At 33.4% G+C, this 17,606-nt stretch overlaps 1 long non-coding RNA gene across 1 annotated transcript; it reads left to right on the forward strand.

The window, feature by feature from the left end:
• The first annotated feature begins 11,940 nt into the window (after positions 1-11,940).
• LOC116413316 (uncharacterized) lies at positions 11,941-13,794 on the forward strand. Its single transcript, XR_008252897.1, has 4 exons — positions 11,941-12,030; positions 12,143-12,306; positions 12,994-13,186; positions 13,531-13,794. It is a non-coding gene; the product is annotated as an uncharacterized LOC116413316 (long non-coding RNA).
• The last annotated feature ends 3,812 nt before the right edge of the window (positions 13,795-17,606 follow it).

The raw sequence follows: 17,606 nt of genomic DNA on the forward strand, positions 1-17,606 counted from the left end.
AAAATATAAAATTATGAAAAAGTAAAAAAAAACTAATATCTCGCTAATACAGCCCTTTCCCTGTATTGCTAAACCCATGTATGTGTCTATGTTTTTTTTTTTTGTTATTGTACCTACTTTAGCATTAAGTTAGTTTTAAGGTTAAGAAACCATCACTAGTAATGACCAATTTATGACAGAACACTCTTAAGTACCGTACTCGTGTATTGCATATGTGTATATTTAGTTTAATTGTAGTCATATCTAATTTAGAATTAAGATGAATTAAAAAAAAAATAAATAAGGAACACTCGAAAGCGCACTTGCTAGGACAGACGACGTACTATAACCACAACCATTGTATATTTTATGTGTCTATGTTTATTTTTTTTATTATGTTACCTAATATAGAACTAAGTAATAATTAAGTCGATTGAAAAATAAAAAAAAAATATATAAAACTTAAAAAAAATTTCAAAGCCGGACTATGAACGAACTTGCCTTGCAACAGTTTACTTATAACCAGCATATACCGCATATTTTACTTTTTTGTTTGTACACATTTTACAATTAAGACAGTCATAACTTGTAACTTTGAAAATCGAATTAAATGTTACAAAAATTAAAAAAAAAATGTTTCATCAATATATACACAATTCAGGTGATGGACACCCGATAATACACGATTCTATAATTATTTCAGCAAAGCGAGTCTGGACAATACTCTGTTTGAATACCTCTGACCCTCTCGTGATTCTGTCATGCAGCAGCCGTGCTCACATGACTGTGCTCTTTGACGTTTGAAGACTTGAGTGTGACAGTAAAATTACAAGGTACGGAGACATAACACCTCTTTCCTCAGGAACGGCAATGCGTGAGGACTTCAATGCATATGGCAGTATACCCAGCCATGGTTACAATAATGTCCATGTGAATATGCGGCAGTTACCACTTTCCTATAGATGGGTCGTAAATTTTTTAACTTCAGCGTGGTGATGTTACGGTCTCAACGTTCCGTTCTAGTTTTCAATTACATTTGCTGATAAATCAAAAACTCACTAAAAAGCGATAAATAACATATTAATAAATTTATTACGTACTAATTTCATAAAATATTATTAAATGCACTACCTACCAATCTGTTTAAAGTCAATTAAAAATTATGAACGCATCTTTTTTTGCAGTCGGAATTTTTTTTTATTTATCCATTTCTCCCTTTTCAGTGTAAATAATACGTAGGCAACATTAATAATAAAATAGATCCTATCGTTTCAAAAAGGATTGTGAAAATTGTCCCCCAAGTGACGGCGTAACGTGTATTATAGTCCTTAAGTAGTGGACGAATTGAGGATACCTTTCTTTTATTGCTTAATAATTAATCTTCTAATTTGATTCATAAATAAACGAGTTTTGAGGTAATAAACAAAAAATATATAATCGAATGGAGATATTTCTCGTCTTTTGAACTGATTAAAATAGTAGAATGAGAATACAGGTATACTTAATCTATGCTCAAAATTTTTCACATAATTAACATCCACTTTTTATGTAAATAAAATGCCAGTCACCACGATTTTTTTTTTATTAATATGATAAAAAAAATTGAAAGAATTGTTTTAGTTTGGTTTGTATTTCATTACATCTGAATTTATAATTGCGACAGTAATAGATAATACAGTTATAAAGGTCGACGTTCAAATTTATTTAAAATTTAAGGATCTCATGAAAAATGCATCATTCCTCATATATAAAAGACCGGCAATTCGTTGACAATATCAGTGTGCTATGACTGTCATCCAGTCAACAGAGAGTCCATTTTAATTAAACTTTCAAAAAGATAGGTAGTCCTATTTACACTATGATTGAAACACTCTTTAATTTTAAATAGTAATAAATTTTTATATTCATAATTATTTTTCATTATATTCATCATTACTGATTTATATTTTTATTTTTTTTTGTCGCAAATAGAACGCTGCAGTGAGCGCTGCAAGAGGACCAATCAAGCAAATGGACCGAACGACTGGAGATCACCGCGGCAGCAGCCGCTGCTGGTGTCTCAGATACGTTCTGTATCGGACACGGCGTTTCGCATCAGGACGCTCAAAGCATGACGGAAGACTGGGCCCTTACACCATGTCGCATGTTGACGGTGGGTATCTAATGCGAAAGTTTATGAGTGCGAATGGATAGATGGATTGTTACTTGCTTACTTAGCGGGTGTTTGTAACTTTTTTACGTAAAATTACTCCACAAGTTTTAATGTTTGATACTGCTCTTGTTATATCGTAACATAGCACATAGAATATTTTATGTTCATTGATTCACGCGGGCAAAGTCGCTTTCTGTATAGATAGGATAGTTTAGTTGTGCGATGCTTTAACTAAAACCTTCGCCTTCTTTTGTTTTTTTTTTTTTTGTTATTTATATCATACAATAATTTATGTAAAAATATAAGATGCAAAGTATACGTTGTTGATGGTGAAGACATTAATTATTAATCGTAATAATTAGGTTTATTATTGATGTTTTCCATCACCGGGCTTAGTCAGCAGTTTATATTGACGTACAAATGAACTTTGATGCGTATAAGCTGGGTAGTATACTAGGTCACGTCGGTTTCATCTCTATATGTGTACTGTATCACAGTAATGTATTTCTGTTATTTCGTTTATAGGATCACTCCAATGGAGGTCAGATTCGGCACACAATGATGAAATAGTGGCTCCGAGCTCACAGTCAACCAACTCAGTTCCTGTCCAAATGTAAGTTTAGCTAGGGTAGGTCGCCTGTACACGAATGTGCTGGTATTTTCCCTTTCCCAAAAATGGCATTTTATGTAAATTATAGACTGGTATGCATGGATCTTTGTGGGTATCTCTGTCGTATCCGTTTTTTTTGTCATGAAGTAGTCGTGCTTTCGTAACTATATTTTTTTTTGAAAGAAGAGATATGGCAGTGAAATTATATGGTACAGAGGCACAGCACTAGTGTAGTCTTCAGGAATAGTAACATATAAGGTGTCCATGGATAGATACATAGATAGATAATTTATTTGCTTTACTTACAGCACACAAATTATAACATATATAGATATATATAATTTATATATGGGCCATGGGCGTCACAGTATATGATAGTACCGCATGAGTCCCGTCCAGCTGTTCAACATGCATTCTATAATAAGTGTATATTTGATATACATTTATTATATTTTCCTTTCTCAATTGTATACATATTATATCTGTGTACTAATTAGAAAATGTTTACACTCACAGCTCACCTTCACCAAAAGAATAGAACACCATAGACGAGTCACCAGGCAAGCTAAGGAAACAATCTTTTTGGGAATTTCAAGGACAAACTAATAAACAAGCATATTATTAAAGCTCAACACTACAATTAACTACCCAAAATTAGTAAAGAGACACATCTTAGATTTTTTTTGATGATTTAAGCAAAATGAAATATTTATATATATGTTTTTGTGTGCATTGAGATATAATACGTTACTTTTAAAATTATTATTAGTATGGTCCTTGCATGTATTGAATAAAATTAAAGATTTAGTGTACGATATTGTTTTTTTTTCATGATAAATACCTGTTACTGTACTATAAAATGTGAATGTGTATATTCGTGAATAGATGAACAGATCAATTACATTAATACTATGAATTTATAATAGATGATGTCTGTACAAGGGAGATTTTTTTGTTATACAACTTAGAATGACAAACAAGCTGACGGCCCACCTGATGGAAAGTGGTAACCGTCGCCTATAGACACGAGCAGTACCATGGACATAACAGAGTATACTGTTTCGCCCATGATACCCCCCATGCGTTGCCATTCCTGAGGACTCAGGTGATATTCCTCTGTACCCTGTAAATTCAGGCCATATCCCACCCTTCAAACCGAAACACAACCATGCAAATACAATTGCTTTTCTGTTAAAACACGAATGGGACAGAGGTACCCAAGGTAGGTACGCATGGGGGGCCATGCGTTGCCATTCCTAAGGACTCAGAGTTTTTCATAAGAACAACATAAGCCAAGATAGTAATTTAAAATTTTTATATTTCTATCAGTATATTTGTTCCAATATCTCGCAGAAACTATACTAGCGGAACACTTTATAAATAATCAATCAGAAATAATGGAATATAGACTTTGGCATGGAAAGTATTAATATAAAAATAAAGAAAAATTATTAAAATATTGCACGCAGAACCCTGGCTTGTTTTGGGAAGCTACCTACACAGTGCCAAAAAGTAACTGACATAGCCCTAAGAATAAGCAAGCTGAAGTGGCACCAAAATAAAATCTATTCTTATTTTAAGTGATAAAAGTATTTATTTGCATAAAGATTAACAATATAGCATTAAGAATTTAAACTTGAGATAAGGCGCAATTCAATGTTTTTTACATTTAGTCAACTAAATTACAATTAATTGATTAATTACCAGAGGGAGACTTTGTACATAAGTCGATTGCTTAAGTACCTCTGTCCCATTCGTGGTTCAACCGTGAAGCAGTTGTGTTTGCATGGCTGTGTTTCGGTTTGAAGGGTGGAATATGGCGTGAATCTACTGGGTACCGAGGAATAACACCTGAGTCCTCAGGAATGGTAATGCATGGGGGGTACCATGGGCGATTAAAATAATACTATTAATTCTAACATCAATATATGTATTAAATTTAAAAGAAATTCTGAGATATCCCTATTCAATAAAATCGATTAAGTATTAAAAAAAAAACTAATATTAAAATGACCATCATTTTTAGTGATGTATAGTATTTTTTTTCTTTTTCTTTCTTCAATGTCAATCGATCTTTATTTTCACTGAAATTTCTGCCAGCGTCAAGTATTTATTTTAATTTTAATTTCATTCTTCAGAATATCGCCAAGTTTAAGGTATCGCGCTTTTTTTTATCACCATATTATAGATTTAACGATCACTAAGTTGAATCAACAAAAATCCTTTTAACTGACGTCATTCACAATTACGGTAGTAGTAGTATTATGTATATGTTATTGAATTTTATGTAATGTTATACTAGTTAACACTCCTTTTCTCCCAACAGCTTTTTAATTTTCAGTCCATATTTTAACTCGTAGTATACCTGAATCCACAAATACCGATTTTCTACCTTTACTTCAAAAATTTACAAATTTCTAAATAATATGAAACAATTATGAGGTTCTATCTACCACATTCTTATTCTTTATCTACGCATTATTCTTAATAATGAAATAATATAATAAAGTATACAAATAAATATTATAAAGGATTATTGATTCCTAATAATATTTTAAATAATCCTAGTAATAGTTTAATCTAAAGTAATAATTTCTAATCTGGTAACTCCGTCATGTATACAATTGTATGAAAAAGCCACTTTTTTCAAATCAGTTGTAAGGAGACACTGTATCTATATAATTTAAGTGTAATATATTAACAAATTGTCGATTTATTTGAGGTAAGTGAAGGGATAATTTATTATTTTATTAGTTTTGACAAGTGTACACATAAATTGATGAAAAGTAGGCATCGACAATGCACCTTTCGGTAGCTGTATGGTAATGTAGTATATAGTGATGAAAGCTAAAATTCAACCGAAATCCCTTTATTTAGCATTTGGTCACTTCGATATGAATTTACTAACCGATGCAATTAATGACAACGATAACGTTGTCCATTTTAAATAATTTACACCAAAAACGATGACAAGATGTGCGACTACCTACGGTGTAAAAAATATTAAAGTAACTACCCGAAACTCATGAATTGTTCACATAATTTGCGATAATATTTATGAATGAATGAATGAATGAATGAGTATACTTTATTTGCATTATACAATATAGGAAATAAGCAAGCCAATTTACAAACTCAACGATACAATTGTATAAGTACAGTGAGGCGGTCTTATTGCTGAGAGCAATCTTTTCAAGACAACCTTAAGGTAATGGACTAATTGTTGTACAAGTAGGTATGATAGTGCTGTATAATTTATGTTTCAGTGTTAGGTATTTGTATATATTATTTTTGACTGTCCTTCAATATAATTACACTTTCATAATCACTTTCAGTTTACTAAAAAAAAAAAACTTTTTTATTCATTACTTGCGGAAATAATGAAACAAAAACAATCGTGTGGTCCCGGCATAGAATAGGCCACCCCATCCTTTCCTGTGGGTGCCGTAAGAGTCGACTAAAGGAGGGCGAGGGATGGGCAGCAGCGTCCCTCTTAAAACATCTCTAAAAGCCTAACTGCGGTTGCCAACCCGCCTGCCAAGCGTGGTAACTACAGGCGAAATTCTCCATATGGGGAAGGCTTATGTTCAGCAGTGGACAGTTAACGGCTGAATTAATAATTTATTAAAATTTGTGGCTAAATTACTATCCCCTGGTCCTTTTGAGAAATAATTGTTTCAATTAATACATTAAATAAAGCCGGTCTTATTTACTAGCGGTAATTATAAATAACGAAGTTTGCAGTTTAGTAGCGGATAGGGTTTAGTAATTGTACACCATTTATTTCTGATGTCGGATTGTGCTTTGAAAGTAGGTGTTACAAATTCGATGCATGCGGTTGTATAATTTTTGTGGTTAGTTTCCATGTTTTTTATTTATTTAAGCAGTTTTTTTTTTATTTCTTGGATACTTTTTCGATATAAAACTATGATTGATTTGTTTCATATTTTTTCACTTTATCAGTTAGACTTTCTTACAGGCGGGTCTTCAATTTGCATTGTATTAACTATGATATATATACATATATACATACATATATATTAACTTTAGCGCGGTGATGTTTCGACCTCAACGTTTCGTTGTTATTTTGAATTACATTTGCTCAAAAACCAAAAACTTACTGACAAGTGTTAAATAAACTGATTGCCTATTAATAAATCTATTACCTATAAATTTAATAAAATATTATAATATTAATCATAGTCCACATATAATCCGAATAAATTAAACTTAACGAGAAAATAACTAAGTCTTACTGAAATTGTCTTACCGAAATTTTTATATTATTTTATTATTATTATTTTAATATTGTAACAAATTTTAATATTTACTTTAATTTTTTATTGTAATCTTTATGATTGATATACTCGTATTATTTAATAGTGTATAAAAGTCGGCAGTGAGTGAATAGGACCAATCAAGCATATGGGCCGAATAACTAAAGGGAGCCGCGTCGGCTGCCGCTGCTGGTGTGGTCGAAGGTGCATGTTGTATAAGGCGTGGTGTTATGCAGCAAAACGTTTGAAGCTTCAAAAAATACAGGACGTTACCTCTGACGTGTCTACTGTGTCGCAGCCGGATGGTGAGTATATTATTAACATTAATTCAAGTTTGTTAAGACGGAGGGATAGATGAACGAACGAATGTTTGTTACTTGTTTATATATATATATATATATATATATATATACATGTAATAGTGCGCCACAAAAATTGTCTGATTTGGAAGAGATTGCTTAGCAATAAGGCCGCCTTTTGTATTATTTCTCATTACAATTAAATGTAAAATAAATAAATACGGATTTAATGAAATTTGCTATTACCAGTGATATATCGTAGTGTAGTTTAGTTGTGCGATTTTTTGAGAAAAACCTTCGCCTTTTTTGTTTTTTTTTATGCATATCAGGCAACAAGTTTGTGTTTTTACACAACCGACACCAAATAGTTTGTAAGTCAATGTGAAGAGCTAACTGATTCCGGTGATGAAAAACAGCGATAACAAACAATTAATTAATTTATTCACCATCAACAATGCGTTTACATTGATATACGAAGTATTTGGTATCGACCAGATCCGAACATATGAACTTTGGAGCCTATAAGCCGGTATACCGCCGCCATACGCCACGCCGGCCTCGTCACTGTGTGTGTAATGTAATAAACTTTTATATTTCTCTTATTCTATTTGCAGACTCACACCAACAGAAACCAGATTTAGCAGGCACTGATGAAATAGTGGCTTCATCCTCAGAATCAACCGACTCGGTTTCTGTCCATATGTGAGTATAGTGAAGATAGATCGCCTGTATACGAAGATGTTGGTATTTTCCCTTTGCCTAGAATGACATTTTAAGTAAATAGGTCTTTATGGGTACTTAAGTCCCACCCGTTTTTTGCCATGAAGTAGCTAATCTTTCATAACTGTGTTTCTATTTGAAAGGTTGAAATATAGCAGTGAAATTACAAGTGGTACGAAGGCACAGCACTGTAGTATTCAGGAATACCATGGGCGTCACAGTATATGGTAGTATCGCAAGAGCCCTGTCCAGCTGCTCAATACTCGTTCTACATTAAATGTTTATTAATATTGTATATTTTTTTAATATTACACTAATTACTAATTGTACTGTACAGTTTTTTTATGCAACTTGAATGACAAACAAGCCGACGGCCCAACTAATGGAAAGTGTTCACCGTTGCCTATAGACATGAGCAGTATCATGGACATAACAGAGTATACTGTTTCGCCCATTATACCCCTCATGCGTAGCCATTCCTGAGGATTAAAGTGCCTCTGTACACTGTAAATTACCACGTCCCACTCTTCAAATCATAATAAATAGTTTAAATTTATAAGGAAACTAATCTTTAAGAAGCGTTTTCAATTGTATATATATTGTATATAATATCTGATTTCTAATTAGAACAATTGTACACTCACAGGTCATCTTCATCAGAAGAATTGAGCGCCAAAGTTGAGTCACCAGGCAAAAAATGAACACTCAGCAATCTTTATGAGAATTCGAAGGACAAGAACAATTACGAGAAAAAGTAACATTTCTTTATATGAGGCGGCTCAACGCTATAATAAATTATAAAAAAGTTATCGAAGAGACAAATCTTAGACTCGTATTTAATGAATGAAGCAAAATAAAATATTCTTGTATATATTAAAAATTAGATATTCATCCCAGTGTAAATAATAGACTGTTAAAATTTAAGAATTTATTATATCTCTTAAACAGCAATCATTATAGAAATACCAATAAATAAATTGTTATATAAACTTATTTTATAACTTCGCATGTTCTTGTAAATTTTAAGATTGTGTATACATAGAATTTGGCACCCATTGCATCTCAATTCTTTTTGCCACGGAGTCAAATCGAATTTGGCTCTAATGTAAATGTAAAATTTATGTTTTTGTTGAAATTAATTATACCATACTTATATCTAGACATACGTACGATACGTGTAGTCCCAACTTTAGCATGCTTTAATAAAATAAAATTTTTGGTGTTACAAACTTTTTGTTTTTATTATAAATACCTTTTTTTTACAACTTAGAATGGCAAACAAGCTGACAGCCCACCTGTTGGTAAGTGGTAACCGTTGCCTATAGACATGAGCAGTACCATGGACATAACAGAGTATACTGTTTCGCCCATGATACCCCCCATGTGTTGCAATTCCTGAGGACCAGTGTGTGGTCAGTGATGACATATAGATCCGAAATACGGTTGTCCTTCTCAGCAAGCTACGGAAAGGAGAGAGTTTCTTTGCACGATAAAATCCGCAATAAGGATACCGTGCTTATTTATTCGACATTTTTTTTATTCTACCTACTTTAGAACTACGGACGACCATAACTTTAGCTTACTGCTAGCAAATAAAAACGTTACTCATGCAGAATAGGCTTATAAAGCTAGAGAGTATTTTTTTATTTGAAAAATATATTTGAAACTTTGTGAAACAAGGTATTAATGAGATGCTAATTTAATGCTTTTTAATGTTTTACTTCGCCAGCTGTGTAATTTTTAAAATCATTCAGAATAAATAAAAATGCTTTTATTTTATTTTATTTGGAAAACAAACAGTTTCTTATTACACTTAGTATATACATATAAATAACATACAAATCAGCAAAATTTCCACAAATAAATACTACATATTTAACATTGAATAGACAGAAATAACAAATACTCACTTAATAGTAAAAAGTAAGATAATGTGGCAGAGATAAGGGAATTAAGTAACTATAAATACATACTATAAATTGTTATAATTTATAGTTCGACTTTATTTTCGAATAGACTACAGTTCGAATTTATAATTTTAATCATATAAGGAAATCGTTAAGGTCGGTTTTACCCAACACCATAAGACAGGGAGAAAGGGATTGTTAGCAATGGAGTTTGATAGCCCCATTGCCAGCAATATGCCCTAGTAGGTCGACTTCCACGTGGTTCCCCCTGGAAACCATCGTGAACAATTCTTGTTGAATTCGTCACGATGGGCTAACTGACCTGCTTCACCCTCACCTATCATCCTTCACTGGTGGCCCGCCGGTGTATACCGCTGGCGTGGGTGGGATTACCATTCCATTATCACCCATAAAAAAAAAACACCATAATTCTATTAATCTTTAAGCGACATTATTCTAATTATTGTTATTCATAGCTGCTACTTATTTTATCGATAGATATCTATATTCACGTCGAATAAATATCAACGTCTACCGTCACCGTATGTATGTGAGATTCCAAACATGAATTTATTTATATACATTTATTTAATAAATAAATAGTAATCTGTGCCCTTCTGCATCTCACATAGTACGTGTAGGTATACCAAATTTCAAGACGATTGGTTGAGCCGTTAAGGCGTAAAGGGCTAACAAACAAACAAACACACTTTGAGATTTATAATATTAAAATAGATAAAAAGAAAAATATTATTAATATAAAGAAACCGGCTTTTGCACACGATCTTGTATTCGGAGATTTCAGAAATAGGAAAACCAATAAAATAGTTCACTGTATTTAAATCGTTGCTAAGATTTTGAATTGAAATATATTGAAGATGACAAACTGACAGTTTTGCGATTACGTATCTACTATTTTCGACTTTTAATTACTCAAAGTGATTTAGCAACGTAACAGTAATTTGAAATACAGATAAAAATTCTTTGCCCTCAACAGAGCAAAGCACTGATACATTGTTATGGGCAAAAGCCAGCCGAAAAATTCCTTAATAAAAAATAATTAAAAAAATAAATAAATATGAACTAAATATGTCGTGTATTCCCATTACATTCACTGCTATTTAATATTTTATTCTAAATAAATAATTTGTTATTAATACCATTAGAAGAGGGATACTCAGAGGTCACAGTCTATCACATTCGAGTACTAAAGCAACAAATATGTACTCGATATTATGTATTATTATAATCACTCTTTTATAAATGAATGAATGAATGAAAACTCTTTTTTGTTTTACTCAAAAAACGACACAGATTACAACGATTAATAATATGTACACAAATAAAATTAATACTTATTTCCACAAACATTACTACATAAAAGCAAGTTAAAAAAGCAACAACGGTGGCCCCATCGTCAAACCGCGCTCGTAAACAAGACTTTTTGAATAAAGATTATTTCTATTCTATTCTATTCCTATAGTTTGCAAAACTCGTCCCTGAATTGATGGAGTGACCTAATATATTGTAACATAATCCAAAGAATCAGACGAATCGGCAACCACCTTCTTTTGGTAATTGCTTAGAAAGTAGCAACAAAATGCTACGGTGCTCAAAAATATTTTTTATGTTAACGCCTACTTTTTACTTAACTATAAAGTCCCCCATAATGTTTTCAAGTAAAAACTTTCTTATTAACATAAAACAAAAAATATAAGAAAAAATTATTTACTGTCTGTATTTATTTTTCATTGGATATCTACGTACATGAATAATGTATATGTTATTTCTGACAATTGTTTCAAAAATGTTTCAAAAATGGATGAACCATTTTTATTCGAATTACTAACTTCTACAACAGATGCTACGATTAGAAAGATCAATGTTCAAATTTATGGCGTCAATTTTCTGAAAGAACACTATACAAATTAAGCACTTCATGAAAAATGCATCGTTTCTAATATATAAAAGGCCGGCACCGCGCTGCGACGTCAGTGAACTGTAATGCTAAGTGGTTAACGTAGCCCTTCATGGGCGACGTTAGCCACTTAGCATTTTCCAGTCCACGATGGAACTTTACGAAAAGGTAGCTAGGTTTTGTTGAAATTATTTCTGAAATACTATTTAAATGAAAATAGTGACTAATCGATTTTTTTAATTAATTAATTGATTTTTTATTTGTATGTAAATCATTACAGTGACTGATGAGGATCAGTCCAGCATGTGGACTCAATAACTAAAGGCGACCACGACGACAGCCGCTGTTAGAGTGGCTTTGTTCGCCAAGGTAGTCTGCATCCCGACGTCCAAAGCTTGGTGGGAGTACCAGGGCCTCATCACAACTTGGTGTCGTAGGCAGATGGTGATTATAAATTATACTTTTTCTTTTCGAAATATGTCGACCTTTATGTCTCTCACCAACTTATTAGTATCTAGTTTACCAGAGGGAAACTTTGTACAAAAGTTGTTTGCTTGGGTACCTCTGTTCCATTCGTGTTTCAACCGTGAAGCAGTTGTGTTTGCATGGCTGTGTTTCGGTTTGAAGGGTGGGATATGGCGTGAATTTTACTGGATACAGAGGAATAACACCTGAGTCCTCAGTAATGGCAACGCATGGGGGTTGTCATGGGCGAAACAGTATACTCTGTTATGTCCATGATACTACTCATGTCTATAGGCGACGGTTACCACTTTCTATCAGGTGGGCCGTCAGCTTGTTTGTTATTCTAAGTTGCATAAAAAAATAGTTGTTTTCCGCGGCTTTATCCGTGACATTGTATTATCAAATATAACTTTACATATAGCATTCTTTGTGTAAAGTCATGTTGGATATACAATGCTTGTCGTCACTTGCAACATAATTTTAATATTAAGAACCTGTCTTGTATTTTTTTACAGAATGGATGTTGTATAATATATTATTATACTAAGCTGTGCATCTACTGCTTGCATTTACAATAAGATATAATCTACTTGCGCGCTAGATTTTATTGAAATCTGATTAGTCGTTTAAGCTTGGCGATCAACAAACAGCTTCACAAATTTCCAGATTTTTAATGTCTTAACGACTTTACACGATTGGCTGAAGGAGGTCCAGTCGAGCGTGAAGGTCGAAAGACTGGAGGCTACCGTGAAGACAGCCGCTGCTGGTGTAGCAGGTAGTCACGGCATTCTACATCAGGACGTTCAAAGCTTGGGAGGAGAACCAGGGGCTCACCCTAACTTGGTGCCGCGGGTGGATGGTGAGTGTAAATTAAACTTCTTCTTTTTAAAAACTGTCGCTACATGCCACAGACTATCTTATTAGATAGTTGTTTCTCGCGGCTTTGTCCACATGCATCAGTACCTACAGTATCTTATGTATATATTTAAAGCACTTAAGTAAATAAGAGTCTGGAGAGTCCTGGTCTGCATGGACACCTCTGTAGCAGCTCCGCTTGCGTAACTGTGTTTTGGTTCGAAAAGTGGGATGTGGCAGTGAAACTACATAGCGACGTTCCATTCGTGCCCTGTACTGGCAATCTCTTGCTCCCTTGCAGATCAATTTATCCACTGTTACTAATAGTTCTTATTTGTTTTCTAGCAGTATACAACGTGTCCAGCGCCGCCGCCACGCGTGCTGGTAGGCTGTGATTCCGCGGTACCGCTGGAGCCCTGACCAGCCGATCAACACTCGTTCTACGTTTATATAAAGTGGAAACAGTGATTGATTGTGATTGGAACGAAACTGGACTGGACTGTAACATGAACACACATGTTAAGCATTGTGCCTCATAAGGATGTATATGTAATAATTTACCCGACGGTATTGTGCACGAACTACGATAGAATTTTGGACCCATTCTAAATATACGAGTATAATATGTATATATATATATATATATATATATATATATATATATATATACCACTAGTAAGTGTAATGCACTATGTTTAAAATTAATACTAAGCCTCACTTTGTTAGTATTATAAACAACAAGCCTCATAATATAACTATAAAAAAATTATAAAAAAAAAACAAAAAGTAAAAAAAAAAACATAAAGTGAAAAAATTAAAATAAAAAGACATAAAAACTAAAAATATTAAAAAAAAAAAACATAAAAAATTAAATATAATAATAAAACAAACAAATCCTGAGGCCACTTCGTTATGATGCAGACCCCCCCCTTCCCCCAAACAACGCACGAGTATTTTTTATAACTCTAGAATTAAGTTTTAGGAAATACAATTAGACATAAGTAAAAATAGTTTTTTATTTCTTCAACGAATACACAATAAATATTATAATATACCAAACATGAAATGGCGGTAAGTTACAGAAAACTTCCCAAAAAAAATTAAGGGGAAAATTTTACAAATGCATAACTCGGCCTGCTGTCTGTACGGACCAGAGTGTTGGCCAGCAAAGCTGATGCATAAAAGGCGACTGCATGTAGTTGAGATGAATATGTGGTATGACAACAATAGACAAAATTAATAGAATATCAGAGGAAGTACGAAAGGAGTGCCAGGGACAGAAAAATTAGGAAGTAACTGTCTACCCTGGTATGGGTACATGATGCACAAGGATAAGGAACATGTTTTAAGAAAGATAATAAGTTTGAAGGTGGAGGGCTATGAAGACAGAGGAAGACCTAAAAAACCATCCCTTTTTTACGGGCGGACTGTGTAATAGATATAGCCAAAATGGTAGTGAATAGGAAAATGACTATAAATAGAGAAGAGTGTAAGGAAAAACATATTAGGCCGTTTCCAAATATTAATTGGGATGAGGGTAGTAAGATGATGATTTATAATTCTGGTGATGGACACCCGATAATACACGATTCAATAATTAATTCATTTCAGCAAAGCTAGTCTGAACAATACTTTGTTTGAATACCTCTGTCCCTCTCGTGTTTCTGTCGTGCAGTAGCCGTGCTCTTTGACGTCTGATGAAGAGTGGAAAATTACAAGGTACTGAGACCTCGTTCCTCAAGAACAACAATGCGTAAGGAGTACAGTGTATGTAGCAATATACTCAGCCATGTTTACACTACTGTCTATGTTCGTACGCGGACAGGTATTTTATACTTAATTTAGCTCAAAAATATTTCTAATATTAAGACCTACTTTTTATATAAATTTAATACCCATCACCACGATTTTTTTTATTAATATATAAAAAAAATTGGACAGAATTGATTTTTATTTGAATTCTATTTCATTTGAATCCCAAATTTCAACAATTATAAATGATACACTTATTAAGATCGACGTTTAAATTTATTATAAGGACCCCATGAAAAAATCATAACTTCTCACATATAAAAGAGGGGCAATTCGCTGACAACGTCAGTGTGCTACGACTGTCATCCAGTGCACATAGAGGTCGTTTCAATTAAACTTAACGGAAAGGTAATTAAGTCTTATTGAAATTATGACTAAAACACTCTCTAAATATAAATAGTATCAAATTTCTCTCAATTAATTAATTTTTTAATTGTTTATAAAACGCTGCAGTGACTGACGAGGACCAGTCAAGCAGATGGACCGAATGACTGGAGGTGACCACGGCAACAGCTACTGCTGATGTCTCAGATGTGTTCTGTATCAGGGAGGCTGTTCTGCATCAAGACGCTCAAAGCATGGAGGAGGACTCGGCCCTTACTCCATGTCGCAGTTGAACGGTGAGTATCCTAATAATATTAAAAATGCAAAAGTTTGCGAGGACGAATGAATAGATGGACGGACGGATATTTGTTACTATTTCACTCAAAACTACTCTAAGAATTTTAATGAAATTTGTTGCTACTTGTATTATATCGCACATAGAATACTTTATGTATTGATTCTAATGATGGGCAAAAGCATGTTCTATGAGAAGTTTATTTGTGTAATCCTTTAAATAAAACCTTTGTTCTTTTTAGTGTTTTATTTACATCAGGCAACAAATTTGTGAAAAAATAAAATACTCAAAGTATGTGTTGTTGTTTGAGCCGAAGCATTGTTTCTGCCTACCCTAATGGGAGACAGGCGTGACAGATATGTATGTATGTATGTGTTGTTGACAGTAAAGAAGTAAATTTTTATTTGTTATCGATGTTTTTTTATCACCGGAATTAGTCAGTCCTTAATATCGACGTACAAAGTATTTGGTGTCGGCTAAATCCGAACACATGAACTTTGGGGCATATACTCGTAAGCCGGGCAATATACCGCTGCCTTAAGCCACGCCAACCTCGTCACTGTACGTGTAATGTATTAAATTATTGTATTTCTCTTATTTTGTCTGCAGAGTCATTCCAACGGAAACCAGATTTGGCACGCAGTGATGGAGTAGTGGCTCTAACCTTAGAATCAACCAACTCGGTTTCTGTCCAAATGTAAGTATAGCTAGGGTATATCGCCTATGCACAAATATGATGATATTTCCTCTTTCCTGAAAATGGTATTTAATTCTATTGTATACATATTACATTATACATATTATCTGAACACTAATTAAAAAAAATTCCACTCACAGGGCACCTCCACCAAAAAAATAGAATACCATAGACGAGTCACCAGGCAAGCTAAGAAAATAACAATCTTTTTGGGAATTTCAAGACAAACTGTGAAAAAATTATCTTATGAGGAGGCTCTACACCAGAATTAACTACGCAAAATTATTGAGTAGCCATATCACATATGGAGTATTGCTGTCACTTATGGGCGGGAGCACCTAGATACCAGCTTGAACCCTTCGACTCAGTGCAACGACGAGCTATGAGAATTGTCGATGATCCCATGCTTGCAAGCGGTATTGAACCCTTAAGTCTTAGGAGAGATTTTGCCTCACTCTGCGTGTTCTACCGCTTATACAACGGATTGTGCTCAGAGGAATTATTCAATATGATGCCTACGGCCACTTTCTATCATCGTACGGCTCGCCATCGACAGGGAGTTTACCCTCATACCTTACAGCCTAAATGGTCGCGTACAACGCGGTTTCAGAGATGCTTTCTCCCACGAACACTCAGGTTATGGAATGAGCTCCCTGCCGAGGTTTTCCCGAGAGACTACAGCATGGGGTTCTTCAAAAGGGGGTAAAGAGGTTTCTTCAGGGTCGGCAACGCGCGCGTAATACCTCTGGTATTGCAGGCGTTCATAGGCTACGGTAACCGCTTACCATCAGGTGGGCCGTATGCTTGTTTGCCACCTCAGTGGTATAAAAAAAATAAAAAAATAAAAAAAAACACAGATTCTTCTTTAATAAATTAAGCAAAATTAAATATTTCTCTATACCTATGTGTATTTGTGTGTATTAAAACATAATACGCAACGTATAAATTTACTAATTTATGCGTAGCGTATTAATTTAATTTAATTTCTAGATATGTGAACGGTACGTATGGTCCTAACTATAGCTTGCATTAAATAAAATTAAAGATTTTACGTACGATATTGTTTTCTTTTATTAATTTTAAATAACTGTTAGAAGTTTAATTTGTAATTGTGTATTTTCATAAAAAGATAAATAGATCGAATTTACTAATATAATTAAGTTGTAATTAAACAATATCAGTATTAGAGAAATATTTAAGAAAAAAAATATGAGGGCTATTAATAAAAATAATATAAATCCAAACAATATTTTTAGAAATTTTATATATGTATCTATAGGTTTGTTCCAGTATCAA

The sequence above is a fragment of the Galleria mellonella genome, unplaced genomic scaffold, assembly GCF_026898425.1.
Source record: "Galleria mellonella isolate WM207_F2 unplaced genomic scaffold, CSIRO_AGI_GalMel_v1 utg28, whole genome shotgun sequence".
NCBI lineage: Eukaryota > Metazoa > Arthropoda > Insecta > Lepidoptera > Pyralidae > Galleria > Galleria mellonella.